We start from the raw sequence: 18,029 nt of genomic DNA, 5'->3' as shown, positions 1-18,029 counted from the left end.
GATCCTGATTTTGGTAAACCACCTGATTTTACCTCTCCTTTGAAAACCCCAGCGAGTTTGTAGGACCACTGAAGGAAGAGAGGGTTCCTACAGTTGACACTTCGATGTCTAGGAAGCAGCTGATTGCTGAACAGAGTAAAGTTATTTACCTTTCCCCTCATTTTGCTGAGATATGTCTAGAGGAGGAGTTTGATCAAGTTTGTGTGGGTTACTTTGACAGAGATGGTGTTCTAATGAGGAAATGGCATTCTCGCGCCCCTTCTGGGCAAGACGATTAGCCCAGTGTATCCGAAATTGTCGTTCCAGTTACGCTTTGACAAGAGATAGTGAGGTTGGGTCACGATGGTAGTATGGCAGGCCATTTTGGGATCAACAAGATGTATGACCATATCTTGCATAACTACTTCTGGCCTGGTCTGAAACAGAATGTTGTGGCTTAATCCTGTTGTGTTTGCCAGCCGACAGGTAAACCGAACCAATTATTTATTTTTTTACCTTTATTTAACTAGGCAAGTCAGTTAAGAACAAATTCTTATTTACAATGACAGCCTAGGAACAGTGGGTTAACTGCCTTGTTCAGGGGCAGAACGACAGATTTTTACCTTGTCAGCTCGGGGATTGGATCTGTACCGGGTGAAACCTTTGCAGCCTATTCCTGCTTTTGACTAACCTTTCAGAAGTGTTCTGGTAGACTGTGTTGGTCCTTTGCCCAAAGCAAAGAGTAGTAATAATTTTCTCTTGACCATTACAGTATGTGTGCGGCCACTCGTTTCCCTGAGGCCATTCCACTGAAGAAAATCATGGCTCCCAGTATTGTTAAGGCCCTGGTGAAATAAATTTCAACCTTTCGATTCCCGCGGGTCGTGCAATCAGACATACAGCAAGTGCTACAACAATTGGGTGTTACCCATTGCCCTTCTATTGCCTACCACTGAGTCCTAAGGTGCTCTTGAGAGATTTCATCAGACTTTGAAGTCTATGTTGAGAGTTTACTGCTTTGACTTTGAGAAAGACTGGAATGAATGGGTCTCTCTTGCGCTGTTTGCAGCATGGGAGGTTTTTCAGGAATCTCTCGGCATTAGTCTGAATGAGCATTTCAGAAGTCCTTTGAGCTTGCCGAGAGAGGTTGTTGCAGGGCGACACCTTAAACACAAAAATAAATTTGTTGGAGCACATTAGCACTTTTCGGTACAGATTGCACCGTACCTGTGAGTTTGCCAGTGAGAATCTGGAGAAGGCGCAAACAAAAATAAACTTTTGGTATGATCAAATCTGGATTTTATAAATCACCATACCAGTACAGGAAAAAACCCTGGCTGTGTTTTAATGTCAACATGTTGAAGCCATACTTCACCCGCTATGATCGGGCAGAGAAGTCGGTGGAAACCGAGAGTGATGTTCTACCTGTGGCCGTTGACTAGAGTCTTCTTCAAGAGCATAAAGAAAGCCCAATACAGAATGAGACGCTTGCTTTGGTACTGGCTCTTCAGCACTTCAAGGTTTATGTATCGGTCTTTACACCTCTGGGGGTCTATACTGATCATAACCCCAATATGGAGTCTCATATTGCAGGAGTTTTCCCTTGAAATCAGACATATCCGTGGTAAGGAAAACTTGGTTGTTGATTTGTCTTTCAAGGGTGGGCAGTCAATAAGTTTTGTGTTTGGTATTTAGCAAGTGTGTTGCCTTGGCTCACAATTTATTTTGACTGCACGTTTTGCCGTTTTGGAGATACGTTTTATTTGGTTGTGTTCTGTGCAAATGTCAGAAGGTGAGTGTAGCTGGTTCATGAAGTCAGGCGCAGGAGAGCAAAATGAGTGAGCAACGTACTTTACTCAAAAAAACAAAGGCACAAGGTAAACAAATACACTTGACCAATAACCAACGGTAAACATTACGCACGGGTGAACAGCACCCGTCGAAAAACCAGCCATCATGAACCGAACTAAACATAGAAGTAATCACGCACAACAAACATGGGGGAAACAGAGGGTTAAATACATGAACATGTAATTGGATAATGAAAACCAGGTGTGTAGAAAATAAAGACAAAACCAATGGAAAATGAAAGATGGATCAGCGATGGCTAGAAGACCGGTGACGTCGACCGCCGAATGTCGCCCGAACAAGGAGAGGGACCGCCCTCGGCGGAAGTCGTGACAGCAAAGGGATTACATTATTTTACCCTTGTTTCTCAAAACTTGATAAAGTTTTTTTTTTTGTCTTGTATAATTGTTGACAGCCAGTAGACGCCATGTTTATATTGGAGAAAGCAAATCACATAATTAGCAACACATTTAAGTTGATTTATCAAATGAACGTTTTCTGTTGGTGGTGAATATACTTGACCATCAAAAATATAGGATATATTTGTTCTTAAAGGGGGAAGGTATTACAGGTTTTGGTTTTCCATTTATATTTTGAGGTAGCACATTAGCACGTAGGGTCACCTCGTTAGTAAGTCTGTATTACACCTGTGATAGCTTGTCGATCTCATTAGTCGGATGGAGTTTCACCTTTGCTAGCCCAGGTGCTATTTAACCTTTTCACGTATGAGTTCCATATATCTCTAACAGTCTAACAGAGGTTTTTTTGATCTGCATGAATGTCAGAATGGACTCATTGTTCCAAAATCGGATTGTTACGCAACAGGACAGTGAACAAGCGCTGCCCTCAAACCAAGGCACACTGCTTGCTAATTATCTATAGGCTGTTTCAATTTGTACATTTAAAATTATTTTCTAACAAGTTTTATTTTCTAAAGACAGTTTGGATTGAGGTGTGTTCCACCTCCTTTAATTCACATAAGAACTAGCCCATTTCACTGTCACGGACAATTTATGTGTGAAGCTTTACTGAGCCTTTGGACATGTGCGTTCCAATCAAAGTGCCTTATTTTCTGTATATTGTGTTGTCGTTTCTACTGTAGCATACCATATGTATGTATGGATCATAATGTGTTTACTGTTTTATTCACATGTTTTCATGTCCCGGTGACAAATCAAATTTGACTGTTACATAGATTGTAATGGACACATATGATGTGTGTAAAACTTTTTTGAAGGTTGTACTGATTATGATGAGCTAATGCTAAGCTATTTGCCAGCTATGTGTGGTGCCATGTTTGTTGACATCATACAATGCAATCTGGTTGTCACGTAAGCGTCTGTGTCATGCCGATTGTGTAGGTGACAGGGAAGTCAGGCGCAGGAGAATCAAACTTGGTATAAATGGAGTAGTTTAATAATGTAAAACAAAACCTCTAAAACCAAAGTACATAATCAAATTAACGTGGGTACAAGAACCTGCCGCGCACCAATCTAATATCACGAGCATAACAACAAACAATCTCTGACAAGGACATGAGGGGAAACAGAGGGTTAAATACACAACATGTAGTGAATGGGATTGGAACCAGGTGTGTAGGAAGACAAGACAAAACCAATGGAAAATGAAAAAGAAGACCGGTGACGTTGACCGCCGAGCATCGCCCGAACAAGGAGAGGCATCGACTTCGGCAGAAGCCGTGACAGTACCCCCGCCCCTGCGTCGACACCGGCCTCGGGGACGACCCGGAGGACAAGGCGCAGGGTGATCCGGATGGAGACGGTGGAACTCTCGCAGCAGGGAAGGATCTAACACGTCCTCCACCGGAACCTCTAAAGGTAGCGGGTAAGTCACCGTGATTTGATTGAGACCTCTATAATCAATGCATGGGCGCAGACCTCCATCCTTCTTCACAAAAAATAAACTCGAGACGGGTGAAGTGGAGGACCGAATGTACCCCTGACGCAGGGATTCGGAGACATATGTCTCCATAGCCACCGTCTCCGCTTGCAACATGTGACTCCTGGGAAGTGCAGCGTCTACCATGAGATTTATCGTACAATTCCCCCCCGTCGATGGGGTGGTAATTGAGTTGCCTTCTTTTTACAGAAGGCGAGAGCCAAATCGGCATATTCTGGGGGAATGCGTACGGTGGAGACCTGGTCTGGACTTTCCACCGTAGTAGCACCAACGGAAACCCCTAAACACCTACCTGAGCACTCTCGCAACCACCCCGTGAGAGCCCTCTGTGGCCAAGAAACAGTGGGGTTATGACAAGCTAACCAGGGTAGGCCCAGCACCACGGGATACGCAGGAGAGTCAATAAGGAAAAGACTAATCTTTTCCGTGTGACCCCTCCTGCATCACCATACTCAAAGGAGAGGTGGCCTCCCTGATAAACCCTGACCCTAATGGCCGACTAAGGCGTGAACGGGGAAAGGCACATCCACGGGTACAATGGGGGTCCCTAAACTATGAGCTAACGCTTTATCAATGAAATTCCCAACCGCGCCTGACTCTACTAGCGCCTTATGCGCGGGGAAAATTCAGGAAACGTGACAGACACAAATATATGTGCAACAGAAGGCTCTGGGTGAGAATGGTGCCAGCTCACCTGGGGTGACGCCAGAGCACCCTGCCTGCTGCCTCGATTCCCAGAGGAACCAACCCGGCACCGACCAGCAATGTGACCTCTGCGGTCACAGATGGTGCACAGGCGGGAACCTCCTCCGGTCTCCCTGCGCACCGCCCCTCCCAGCTCCATGGGTATCGGAGAGGGGGTGCGGGAGGATGGAACCACCAGACCCCGATCTGGACGTCCGTGAGCAGCCAACAGGTTGTCCAGCCGGATGGACAGATCCACCAGCTGGTCAAAGGTGAGGGTGGTGTCTCTGCAGGCCAGCCCCCGACGGATGTTGCATGGAGAGACATGGAGAGACGGATCCCACTGGGTTCAGGCGGAAAAGGGGCGCTCAGGATAGACCCCGGTTGTGCTGGTGGAGGGACTGGAAGAACTCCCTGTCTCTCCCAGCGGTCCATATTCTGGACAACGTGATCCATGGCGTCGCCCAGATGGTAAAGCTTCTCCGTATGCTCCTGGATGCGCTCCTCCACCTTTTCCTGCTGACTTCATATTTTAGGTCAGAGATTCTGTCATGCCGATTGTGTAGGTGGCAGGGAAGTCAGGCGCAGGAGAATCAAACTTGGTATAAATGGAATAGTTTAACGTAAAACAAAACCTCCAAAACCAAAGTACATAATTGAATAAACGTTGGTGCGCGACAGGTTCTTGTACCCATCTAATATCACGAGCATACCATTTTACATTTACATTTTAGCAGACGGTCTTATCCAGAGCGACTTACAGTAGTGAATGCATACATTTCATACATTTAGTTTCATGTATTTTGTACTGGCCCCCCATGGGAATCGAACCCACAACCCTGGCGTTACAAACACCATGCTCTACCAACTGAGCCACAGAGAAGCCTAAAAACAAACAATCTCTGACAAGGACATGAGGGGAAACAGAGGGTTAAATAAACATGTCGTGAATGGGATTGGAACCAGGTGTGTAGGAAGACAAGACAAAACCAATGGAAAATGAAAAATGGATCAATGATGGCTAGAAGACCGGTGACGTCGACCGCCGAGCACCGCCCAAACAAGGAGAGGCATCGACTTCGGCAGAAGTCGTGACAGTCTGTCAGACCAAAGATAGTTCACTCAACTGACTTATGGTGCTTTCAAGACAACTGGGAAGTCAGAAAAATATATGTCAGTGATCTTCTGGTCGGAAGGTCGGAGCTCTAGAAAGAGTCCCGAGTTCCCAGTTGTCTGGAACGCACTAAAGTCGGACGTCTGAGATTTCCAAGTTCCCAGTTGTTTTGAACGCGGCATCAGATTGTAACTATGGTACCTCAGGGTTGCCAGCTCAGACCCCCCTTTCCAGGGTTTTTCATTTTATTTAGCGTATAAACATCTCCCCCCCATTTATTGATAAATCCCCCATCATAGTCATATTTCCTACATCATATCCCCTCACGATACCTTCCCCTATTTCTCCCCCCATGGAGTTGAAACCCCCCACAAACCCCCCTAAAATGGTTTAATCACGCTATAGTTAGGCTAGGCAGTAGGCTTGTATTTGGGGTGATGATCTGTGAGGTTATAACATTTTATGAGCTTTGTGTCACAACGTCCACAGAAGGTGGCGCCTCTCTCCGGTCGGGCGGTGCTCGGCGGTCGTCGTCACCGGCCTACTAGCTGCCACCGATCCATGTTTCGGTGTCTGTTAATTATGTCTGTTTTTTGTCTTCACCTGCTCCTTGTTTGTAATTGGGGGGGGGGTGTATTTAGTTTGTCTGTTTTGTTTGGGGATTTGTGCGGGATTGTTGCTTGTTATGTTTTACGTTGTGGCCAGGAGATAGATAGATATATATATATATACTGCTCAAAAAAATAAAGGGAACACTTAAACAACACAATGTAACTCCAAGTCAATCACACTTCTGTGAAATCAAACTGTCCACTTAGGAAGCAACACTGATTGACAATAAATTTCACATCCTGTTGTGCAAATGGAATAGACAACAGGTGGAAATGATAGGCAATTAGCAAGACACCCCCAATAAAGGAGTGGTTCTGCAGGTGGGGACCACAGACCACTTCTCTGTTCCTATGCTTCCTGGCTGATGTTTTGGTCACTTTTGAATGCTGGCGGTGCTTCCACTCTAGTGGTAGCATGAGACGGAGTCTACAACCCACACAAGTGGCTCAGGTAGTGCAGCTCATCCAGGATGGCACATCAATGCGAGCTGTGGCAAGAAGGTTTGCTGTGTCTGTCAGCGTAGTGTCCAGAGCATGGAGGCGCTACCAGGAGACAGGCCAGTACATCAGGAGACGTGGAGGAGGCCGTAAGAGGGAAACAACCCAGCAGCAGGACCGCTACCTCCGCCTTTGTGCAAGGAGGAGCAGGAGAAGCACTGCCAGAGCCCTGCAAAATGACCTCCAGCAGGCCACAAATGTGCATGTGTCTGCTCAAACGGTCAGAAACAGACTCCATGAGGGTGGTATGAGGGCCCGGCGTCCACAGGTGGGGGTTGTGCTTATAGCCCAACACCGTGCAGGACGTTTGGCATTTGCCAGAGAACACCAAGATTGGCAAATTCGCCACTGGCGCCCTGTGCTCTTCACAGACGAAAGCAGGTTCACACTGAGCACGTGACAGACGTGACAGAGTCTGGAGACGCCGTGGAGAACGTTCTGCTGCCTGCAACATCCTCCAGCATGACCGGTTTGGCGGTGGGTCAGTCATGGTGTGGGGTGGCATTTCTTTGGGGGGCCGCACAGCCCTCCATGTGCTCGCCAGAGGTAGCCTGACTGCCATTAGGTACTGAGATGAGATCCTCAGACCCCTTGTGAGACCATATGCTGGTGCGGTTGGCCCTGGGTTCCTCCTAATGCAAGACAATGCTAGACCTCATGTGGCTGGAGTGTGTCAGCAGTTCCTGCAAAAGGAAGGCATTGATGCTATGGACTGGCCCGCCCGTTCCCCAGACCTGAATCCAATTGAGCACATCTGGGACATCATGTCTCGCTCCATCCACCAACGCCACGTTGCACCACAGACTGTCCAGGAGTTGGAGGATGCTTTTGTCCAGGTCTGGGAGGAGATCCCTCAGGAGACCATCCGCCACCTCATCAGGAGCATGCCCAGGCGTTGTAGGGAGGTCATACAGGCACATGGAGGCCACACACACTACTGAGCCTCATTTTGACTTGTTTTAATGACATTACATCAAAGTTGGATCAGCCTGTAGTGTAGTTTTCCACTTTAATTTTGAGTGTGACTCCAAATCCAGACCTCCATGGGTTGATAAATTAGATTTCCATTGATTATATTTGTGTGATTTGGTTGTCAGCACATTCAACTATGTAAAGAAAAAAGTTTTTAATAAGATTATTTATTTCATTGAGATCTAGGATGTGTTGTTTAAGTGTTCCCTTTATTTTTTTGAGCAGTGTATATATATGTGTATTAGACTACGCCGCGTACTATTTAGGTTTTACGGTTGCCGGGCTGCGCCCCGTGTATTTTGGAGCTGTTCTCCTGCCATATTGGGACTCTGCACCCTGCCTTGTTGCGGCATTTTGTTTATGGATTATTAAACGTTTTTGTTCAACGGACCTCCGTCTCCTGCGCTTGACTTCACCCCTTTTCCTACCATCGAAACGTGACACTTTGTGATTTGTCAAAACGGTAAACGACTTCTCAAGTCATGTACTGCAGTTCTTGTATCCACTGTAACACGTATATCGAAGATTTGTAATATGCTGAAAAGTGGCCAAACTAAGTTCATATTTTTCAGCCATTGGGTGCAGCCATCTTTGACTTTGACTTTGTTTATTTGCGTCTTATAGTGAATTACATTTTGGGATTAGGAGTTTTTGCTTGTCAAACATAAACAAACATGGCTGCCATCATAAAGAATTTAGCTGCTGTTAGCTTAGCTGACACTCATCTCTTTTCTAAACAGTATTACATTTCTCCCTTGTTCTCACCAGAGATGTGGTGCATTGTAAACAAGTCTATCTGTTAAGTTGCTAACTTGTGTTTTTGTTTTTTGTCAACGCAACTTGTTATTTAGACTGGTTTATTGAATGAGTTTGGCTGTGGGTGTGTTCTGTGTGATCAATCAATCAAATGTATTTATTAAGTCCTTTTTACATCATCTGATGTCACAAAGTGCTGTTCAGAAACCGAGCCTAAAACCCCAAACAGCAAGCAATGCAGATGTAGAAGCACGGTGGCTAGGAAAAACTCCCTAGAAAGGCCAGGACCTAGGAAGAAACCTAGAGAGAAAGCAGGCTCTGAGGGGTGGCCAGTCCTCTTCTGGCTGTGCCAGTTGGAGATTATAACAGAACATTGCCAAGATGTTCAAACGTTCATAGATGACCAGCAAGATCAGATAATAATAATCACAGTGGATGTAGAGGGTGCAACAGGTCAGCACCTCAGGAGTAAATGTCAGTTGGCTTTTCATAGCCGACCATTCAGAGTTAGAGACAGCAGGTGCGGTAGAGAGAGAGTCCAAAACAGCAGGTCCTGGATAAGGTAGCACGTCCAGTGAACAGGTCAGGGTTCCATAGCCACAGGCAGAACAGTTGAAACTGGAGCAGCAGCATGAGCAGGTGGACTGGGGACAACAAGAAGTCATCAGGCCAGGTAGTCCTGAGGCATGGTCTTAGGGCTCAGGTCCTCCGAGAGAAAGAGAGAGGGAATTAGAGGGAGCATACTTAAATTCACACAGGACACCAGATAAGACAGGAGAAATACTCCAGATATAACAGGTTGACCCTAGCCCCCCGACACAAACAACTGCAGCATAAGTACTGGAGGCTGAGACAGGAGGGGTCGGGAGACACTGTGGCCCTGTCCGACGATACCCCTGGACAGGGCCAAACAGTCAATCACATGGATAGGCAGACCATTCCATAAAATGTTGGGCTGATGTTTGGACGATGAAGTTGGCATTCATCTTTTACAATAAAAGGTGAAGTTGAAGAATAAAGTTGTGAAGATCACTTTTTCCCATCAATACAAAACATTGTTTAGATGCTTTTCAGACAACAATGCTGTTTAGACGTGTTTGTTGCATTGTACGTTCTGTAGCTACTGTTCCAATCACATATTTTTAATGGCACACTGCAGGGACCACTCAACAATGATCGGAAATATGTGATTGTACGCGTCAAAGGGTTAAGAGTGGCTGTCCCAGTGCTTCAGTTGAGCTTCAGAGATGTTAGGAGAGCGACACTTCACGTCAGCTGAGGTGCGATTTCGAGCACAACCTATTTAAATTTGAAAGAAGCCTGATATTAGGTGTTTCGCCTGTTTTATTTTTGATCCGCTTTCTTTTTACTCCCTATCCTAAGTTGTTGTGGGTTTTTCTTTTAGTTCATCTTTTTGGAGGCAAACCTAGTGGGCATCCATGGTGGGTGTCTTGTCTTTTAAAACCCCTTAATAGTGGATTTGCCAACATTCAGTGGGCACCCACATGGATGCTTTTCAGAACACCTTTTGAACCCCTTTCTGTTTTTATTTTGGTTGTCAGTGATTTTTCTTGTTAGTACCCTTTGTTGTGAGAAACATTTTGAGTATGTCGTGTGGGAATGTAACAGCGCGCAGATAGGATGAGGTATCCCAGCCAGCCCAAGCTAGCCAGCCCAGCTACACTCCGCATACTGTAGTCCATCAGAGTGTAGAACAGCACCACAATAAATGTACCTTTGGCAGAGCTACCTCACTGAGGCTACAGGCTACTTGATGAACATGTGAGTGTGTGTGCATTTCTCCTTATCTCCCTGTGCATGTTTTATGTCCTCCTTGTCCGATTAACACCGTGTTTATTATAGTCCTCACATTATCACGCCAACCGGTTTTTGACATTTGGCCCTCTCCTTGCAGACCCGGCGTTTCTCCAAAGTGTTTAATAACTCAACAGCGCTATGTTTAAAAATGCCAAAAAGACACAGGTAAAACACTGACACAATGACTCGCCTCAGGGGGAATCCTTACACTGTTGAACCGCTCCCGGCTTTAGCATTTTTCCCCGCCATGCGCCCCAATGCTCCCCTTTGTTCATGGAGGTCAAAGGTCCCCTTACTCTCCGGCAAGAGGGTGGTGGAGAGTTGATCATCCACTCATCTCAACTGTTGCTCTGCAATTCACTGGTTTGAAGAGTATGTTCAAAAGCCTTGGCACTTTCATAGCAAGACAATCAGTGTACTAGAATATACTGTGTGATACTATACAGTGTAGGCTTGGGCGGTATACCCGGGTATTTGCCACGGGATGGTTTTTCAATACATTTTAATATTTGTAGCTATTTTTTAAGTAAATACCTGCAGTCAACTTGTGCAATGCGTTAGGAGACAAAGAAGATTGTGTTCTTATTTCACCTGTCACATTAATTTACATTATGAATCTTACTTAGTTCCCCAGCACAGTTGAGCCAGTCGAGTGTTTGTTTTAAATAGCACAACAGGAGAAAGCGAGAGCAGGTGAGTCCAGCTGTGTATTGATAGGGGTCTCATTTTATATTTAAAGTTGTGGTTTTTTTTCTCCAATAGAGTGATCAGGGACATGCAACTATAGTTTTCCTTCAAAGGAAATATACTGCTCAAAAAAATAAAGGGAACACTTAAACAACACATCCTAGATCTGAATGAAAGAAATAATCTTATTAAATACTTTTTTCTTTACATAGTTGAATGTGCTGACAACAAAATCACACAAAAATAATCAATGGAAATCCAATTTATCAACCCATGGAGGTCTGGATTTGGAGTCACACTCAAAATTAAAGTGGAAAACCACACTACAGGCTGATCCAACTTTGATGTAATGTCCTTAAAACAAGTCAAAATGAGGCTCAGTAGTGTGTGTGGCCTCCACGTGCCTGTATGACCTCCCTACAACGCCTGGGCATGCTCCTGATGAGGTGGCAGATGGTCTCCTGAGGGATCTCCTCCCAGACCTGGACTAAAGCATCCGCCAACTCCTGGACAGTCTGTGGTGCAACGTGGCGTTGGTGGATGGAGCGAGACATGATGTCCCAGATGTGCTCAAATGGATTCAGGTCTGGGGAACGGGCGGGCCAGTCCATAGCATCACTGCCTTCCTCTTGCAGGAACTGCTGACACACTCCAGCCACATGAGGTCTAGCATTGTCTTGCATTAGGAGGAACCCAGGGCCAACCGCACCAGCATATGGTCTCACAAGGGGTCTGAGGATCTCATCTCAGTACCTAATGGCAGTCAGGCTACCTCTGGCGAGCACATGGAGGGCTGTGCGGCCCCCCAAAGAAATGCCACCCCACACCATGACTGACCCACCGCCAAACCGGTCATGCTGGAGGATGTTGCAGGCAGCAGAACGTTCTCCACGGCGTCTCCAGACTCTGTCACGTCTGTCACGTGCTCAGTGTGAACCTGCTTTCATCTGTGAAGAGCACAGGGCGCCAGTGGCGAATTTGCCAATCTTGGTGTTCTCTGGCAAATGCCAAACGTCCTGCACGGTGTTGGGCTGTAAGCACAACCCCCACCTGTGGACGTCGGGCCCTCATACCACCCTCATGGAGTCTGTTTCTGACCGTTTGAGCAGACACATGCACATTTGTGGCCTGCTGGAGGTCATTTTGCAGGACTCTGGCAGTGCTTCTCCTGTTCCTCCTTGCACAAAGGCGGAGGTAGCGGTCCTGCTGCTGGGTTGTTGCCCTCCTACGGCCTCCTCCACGTCTCCTGATGTACTGGCCTGTCTACTGGTAGCGCCTCCATGCTCTGGACACTACGCTGACAGACACAGCAAACCTTCTTGCCACAGCTCGCATTGATGTGCCATCCTGGATGAGCTGCACTACCTGAGCCACTTGTGTGGGTTGTAGACTCCGTCTCATGCTACCACTAGAGTGAAAGCACCGCCAGCATTCAAAAGTGACCAAAACATCAGCCAGGAAGCATAGGAACTGAGAAGTGGTCTGTGGTCCCCACCTGCAGAACCACTCTTTTATTGGGGGTGTCTTGCTAATTGCCTATAATTTCCACCTGTTGTCTATTCTATTTGCACAACAGCATGTGAAATGTATTGTCAATCAGTGTTGCTTCCTAAGTGTTCAGTTTGATTTGACAGAAGTGTGATTGACTTGGAGTTACATTGTGTTGTTTAAGTGTTCCCTTTATTTTTTTGAGCAGTGTATATTAGTGCACATTGAACATCAAATATTTACATCAGATGACAACAGAAGTGCAATGCTATTTGGCTGGCAGGCTGGCAGTTTACAATGAAAAAGCAAGGAATGTTTTGCAAAAACTATGTTTAGACCTATCATAGAAAGAATGTAGCCAGCTACATTTTCAAATGTTTTCCTTAAAGATAGGCTGACTACACCTAAAAAATGACTGGAGAAAAGAAGCTACACCATCAGTCGGAGCGCTGTCTGCTCATAGAATCCCAGCTCTTGAATTCTCATCAGAGTTTAGAAGTGCAGCTGATGCACAAAATTATTCTGACGCCGAGCAGAAATTACAATAAGTAGCATTTTTACAAAACGCAGCAAGAGTTTTCTTATGCGTTTTATCTTCTTTTCCTGTGTGAAAAATGCAGAATTATGCATTAACACGACCCTGACTTTAACAAGGTGATAGCTTTCTGCTGTGTTTGAGAAGGCAAAGCCCTTTGGATTAGTTATTTGTACAGCTGCCACTGCTATCTTGATTTCCTTGAGTTTTTTCTCCTTTCCGTTCTCAGCCGGTCTGCTCCTCCCCCCTCTTAGGTCCGTTGCCCTAGCGACTTCAGACTCCACACAGACACAGCATGTAGACATGCTGCTGGAGAGCCAGTACTGCATGAGTCAAAACTTTGTTCATTTGTACAGTACAATGTCTCTCGTTTGCTTGTAAATGTACAAGCTCACCAAAAATGACATTCGGTAGCTCCTACCAACAGTATCAAATCAAATTGTATTTGTCACATGCGCCGAATACAACAGGTGTAGACCTTACAGTGAAATGCTTACTTACAAGCCAACAATTTAGTTTTAAGAAATTGCCTAAAAAAGTAAGACATAAGAATAACAAATAATTAAAGAGCAGCAGTAAAGTAATAATAGCGGGGCTATGTACAGGGGGTACCCGTACAGAGTCAATGTGCGGGGGTACCAGTGTCGAGGTAATTGAGGTAATATGTGCAGGTAGGTAGAGTTATTAAAGTGACTATGCATAGATAATAACAGAGAGTAGCAGCAGCGTAGAAGGGGGGGGGGCAATGCAAATAGTGTGGGAAGCCATTTGATTAGATGTTCAGGAGTCTTATGGCTTGGGGGTAGAAGCTGTTTAGAAGCCTCTTGGACCTAGACTTGGCCCTCCGGTACCGCTTGCCGGGTGGTAGCAGAGATGACTAGGGTGGCTGGAGACTGACCATTTTAGGGCCTTCCTCTGACACCGCCTGGTATATAGGTATCCTGGGTGGCAGGAATCTTGGCCCTGGTGAGGTACTGGGCCGTATGCACTAGAGGTAGACCGATTCTGATTTTTCAACGCCGATACCCATACTGATTATTGGAGGACCAAAAAAAGCCGATGCCGAATTTTATTTATTTGTAATAATGACAATTACAACAATACTGAATGAACACTTATTTTAACGTAATATAATACATAAATACTATCAATTTAGCCTCAAATAAATATTGAAACATGTTCAATTTGGTTTAAATAATGCAAAAACAAAGTGTTGGAGAAGAAAGTAAAAGTGCAATATGTGCCATGTAAAAAAGCTAACGTTTAAGTTCCTTGCTCAGAACATGAGAACATATGAAAGCTGGTGGTTCCTTTTAACATGAGTCTTCAATATTCCCAGGTAAGAAGTTTTAGGTTGTAGTTATTATAGGAATTATAGGACTATTTCTCTCTATACCATTTGTATTTCATATACCTTTGACTATTGGATGTTCTTCTAGGAACTTTAGTATTGCCAGTGTAACTGTATAGCTTCCGTCCCTCTCCCGTCCCTCTTCTCTCCTCGAAAGTTCTGTTTGTGTCACGTCCTGACCAGTGAGAAGGGTCATTTTGCCATAGTAGAATGGTCAGGGCGTGGCAGGGGGGTTGTTTTGTGTGTTTTGGGGTTGGTTTGTTTCTAGGGGTATTTGTTCTAGTTTTCTATGTTTCGTTTTCCATGTGTGGCCGAGTATGGTTTCCAATCAGAGGCAGGTGTCTTTCGTTGTCTCTGATTGGAAGCCATACTTAGGCAGCCTGTTTTTCTTTGGGTTTTGTGGGTGTTTGTTTTCTGTTTTGTTCCTTGTAACCTGACAGAACTGTTGACGGTTATTTTTGTTGTTTGATATAGTGTTTCATTAAAGTAAAATATGAGCACTTCACACGCCGTTCCTTGGTCCCCTTTCATCGACCGTTGTGACAGTTTGAATGAATGCTTACGAGCCTGCTGCTGCCTACCACCGCTCAGTCAGACTGCTCTATCAAATATCAAATCAGACTTATTTATAACATAACACACAGAAATTCAAGCCTTAGTTTCCAGATTTGACCATATTAATGACCTATCATTTCGAAAACAAAACGTTTATTCTTTCAGTGAAATAAGGAACCGTTCCGTATTTTATCTAACGGGTGGCATCCCTAAGTCTAAATATTGCTGTTACATTGTACAACCTTCAATGTCATGTCATAATTATGTACAATTCTGGCAAATTAATGACGGTCTTTGTTAGGAATAAATGGTCTTCACACAGTTTGAGCCAGGCGGCCCAAACTGCTGCATATACCCTGACTGCTTGCACTGAAGGCAAGAGAAGCGACACAATTTCCCTAGCTAAAAGAAAGTCATGTTAGCAGGCAATATTAACTAAATATGTAGGTTTAAAAATATATACTTGTGTATTGATTTTAAAGAAAGGCATTGATGTTTATGGTTAGGTACACATTGGTGCAACGACAGTGCTTTTTTCGCGAATGCGCTTGTTAAATCATCACCCGTTTGGCGAAGTAGGCTGTGATTCGATGACAAATTAACAGGCACCGCATCGATTATATGCAACGCAGGACTCGCTAGATAAACTAGTAATATCATCAACCATATGTAGTTAACTAGTGATTATGTTAAGATTGATTGTTTTTTTATAAGATAAGTTTAATGCCAGCTAGCAACTTATCTTGACTTCTTGCTGCACTCACGTAACAGGTAGTCAGCCTGCCACACAGGCTCCTCGTGGAGTGCAATATAAGGCAGGTGGTTAGAGCGTTGGACTAGTAACAGAAAGGTTGCAAGATCAAATCCCCGAGCTGAGAAGGTAAAACTCTGTCGTTCTACCCCTGAACAAGGCAGTTAACCCACTGTTCCTAGGCCGTCATTGTAAATAAGAATTTGTTCTTAACTGACTTGCCTAGTTAAATAAAGGTAACAAAAAAATTGGCCACAATCAGTGTCCAAAAATGCCGATTACCGATTGTTATGAAAACTTGAATTACGATTAATCGGTTGACCTCTGGTATGCACTACCCTCTGTAGTGTCTTGCGGTCGGAGGCCGAGCAGTTGCCATACCAGGCAGTGATGCAACCAGCTCTCGATAGTGCAGCTGTAAAACCTTTTGAGATCTGAGGACCCATGCCAAATCTTTTCAGTCTCCTGAGGGGAAATGGGTTTTGTCGTGCCCTCTTCACGACTGTCTTGATGTGCTTGGACCTTGTTAGTTTGTTGGTGATGTGGACGCCAAGGAACCTGAAGCTCTCAACCTGCTCCACTACAGCCCCGTCGACGAGAATGGGGGCGTGCTTTTTCTGTAGTCCACAATAATCTCCTTTGTCAGTACCAGACAAAAGTTTGGACACACCTACTCATTCAAGGGTTTTTCTTTATTTTAACTATTTTCTACATTGTAGAATAATAGTGAATACATCAAAACTATGAAATGACACATATGGAATCATGTAGTAACCAAAAAAGTCTTAAACAAATCAAAATTTATTTTAGATTTTAGACTCTTCAAAGTCCCACCATTTGCCTTGATGACTCTTGGCATTCTCTCAACCAGCTTCATGAGGTAGTCACCTGGAATGGTTTTCCAACAGTCTTGAAGGAGTTCCCACATATGCTGAGCACTTGTTGGTAAAAAGAAAGAAAAACCCTGGAATGAGTAGGTGTGTCCAAAATGTTGACTGGTACTGTACATATTTATAACTTTATGAGCTGGATTGCCTGTATTTGCAGTTTGTTTATTTTTCATTTGTGCTCATTAGCATATTTAGCTAGCAGCCTCCATGCAAGTTTGCTATTACTTGTGCAAATGTTGTTAGCTTTCTGGTAATAAACACCCAATGGGCTCTTAAGCGTTTTTTTGGCGCACACTTAAACCGGTAATAGTGCTTCTGGGCTTTTTACGCACAACAGTATCTAGGGTTTCCCCAGAATGGTGGCGACATATAAAAAACATCCAGTAAGAGGCAGTCCTGTGAGCAACAACAAGCTGTTCATGAGAGAGGTCGAAGGAAAATGGCAAGAATTGTGCAATCTCACATGCAGGCCACAAACAAATAATAGCGCAGTACAACAGTGGTTTGCGGAACACCATCTTGGAATGCACAACTCGTCTATCCTTGTCACAGATGGGCTATTGCAGCAGACGACCACACCGGGTTCCACTCCTAAAAACAAGAAGAAGCAGCTCCAGTGAGCACACGATCACCAACACTGGACAATTGAGGAGTGGAAAAACATTGCCTGGTTGAATCCCAGTTCCTGTTGCATCATGCTGATGGCAGAGTCAGGATTTGGCGTAATCAGCATTAGTCCATGTCAACGGTACAGACTGGTGGTGGTGGTGTTCTGCCATCCAATCTGCAGCAACTGCATGATGCCATCGCGTCAGCATGGACCAACATCCCTGTGGAACATTTCTGACTCGTAGAATCCATACCCTGAAGAATTCAGGCTGTTCTGGAAGCAAAGGGGGATCCGACCCAGTATTAGATGGGGGTACCTAATAAAATGACTAGTAAGTGTAAAGACATTATAGCCAGGAGCCACTGTATTGTGGTATAGTTTCATAATGGCGGTACTGTGTGCATTTTGCTCCAATGAGCTGCGCCATTCCACCCAGGGCCTCTAGGCTCCTTCCCTTCTTCTGTGCCCTCTTATCACCCTGACCCAGGATCACTTCACCTGATTCAATCAGCCCGGGGAAGGAGATAATGTCCCTCAGCTGATCCGTCCTGGCCTTCTGTGATCCCTAACAGGGAATAAGGTTTGCATGATAAGGGCTAAGGAGCACTGTGCCACACTTCCGCACGCTCCCCTTAATTCCACATTAGGCTAATGGGCACCTATTCCCGCTCCCTGTTCGTTCCGGCATTCCATGGCATGGAGCTGGGATGGGGAAGGTAATGACATGCTGCTTGCTGCCACAACGGCCCAATTATTTCCAAAATGAGATTCTGCCTTTCTCCCTATTTCCCTCTGTCTGTTTTTTAATGACCATGGGAGTCTCTTTTTGGTGTCTTGTGCCTCATTTGAGTGTTTTAGATGTGGACGCTTAGGTCATAGGTGAAGTCCTCTATAGGGTTGTTGATGTGTGTGTGTGTTTAGGAAGGGGTGATGTGTGGGTGTATGGCGTTAGTAGGGATTGT

General features: G+C 45.0%; 1 protein-coding gene and 1 non-coding gene across 4 annotated transcripts in view; one reads left to right on the top strand and one right to left on the bottom strand.

Moving 5' to 3' along the window:
- The window catches only part of LOC115203975 (netrin receptor UNC5D-like), a 327,175-nt gene that overhangs the window by 34,001 nt on the left and 275,145 nt on the right, over nucleotides 1-18,029 (top strand). The gene's annotated exons all lie outside the window — the stretch shown is intronic.
- Nucleotides 5,242-5,316, bottom strand: trnat-ugu (transfer RNA threonine (anticodon UGU)). Its single transcript has one exon. It is a non-coding gene; the product is annotated as a tRNA-Thr (tRNA).

This window comes from Salmo trutta, chromosome 12 (assembly GCF_901001165.1).
Source record: "Salmo trutta chromosome 12, fSalTru1.1, whole genome shotgun sequence".
NCBI lineage: Eukaryota > Metazoa > Chordata > Actinopteri > Salmoniformes > Salmonidae > Salmo > Salmo trutta.
Note: the sequence above shows the minus strand (reverse complement) of the source record. Positions and strands in the feature narration are given on the sequence as shown.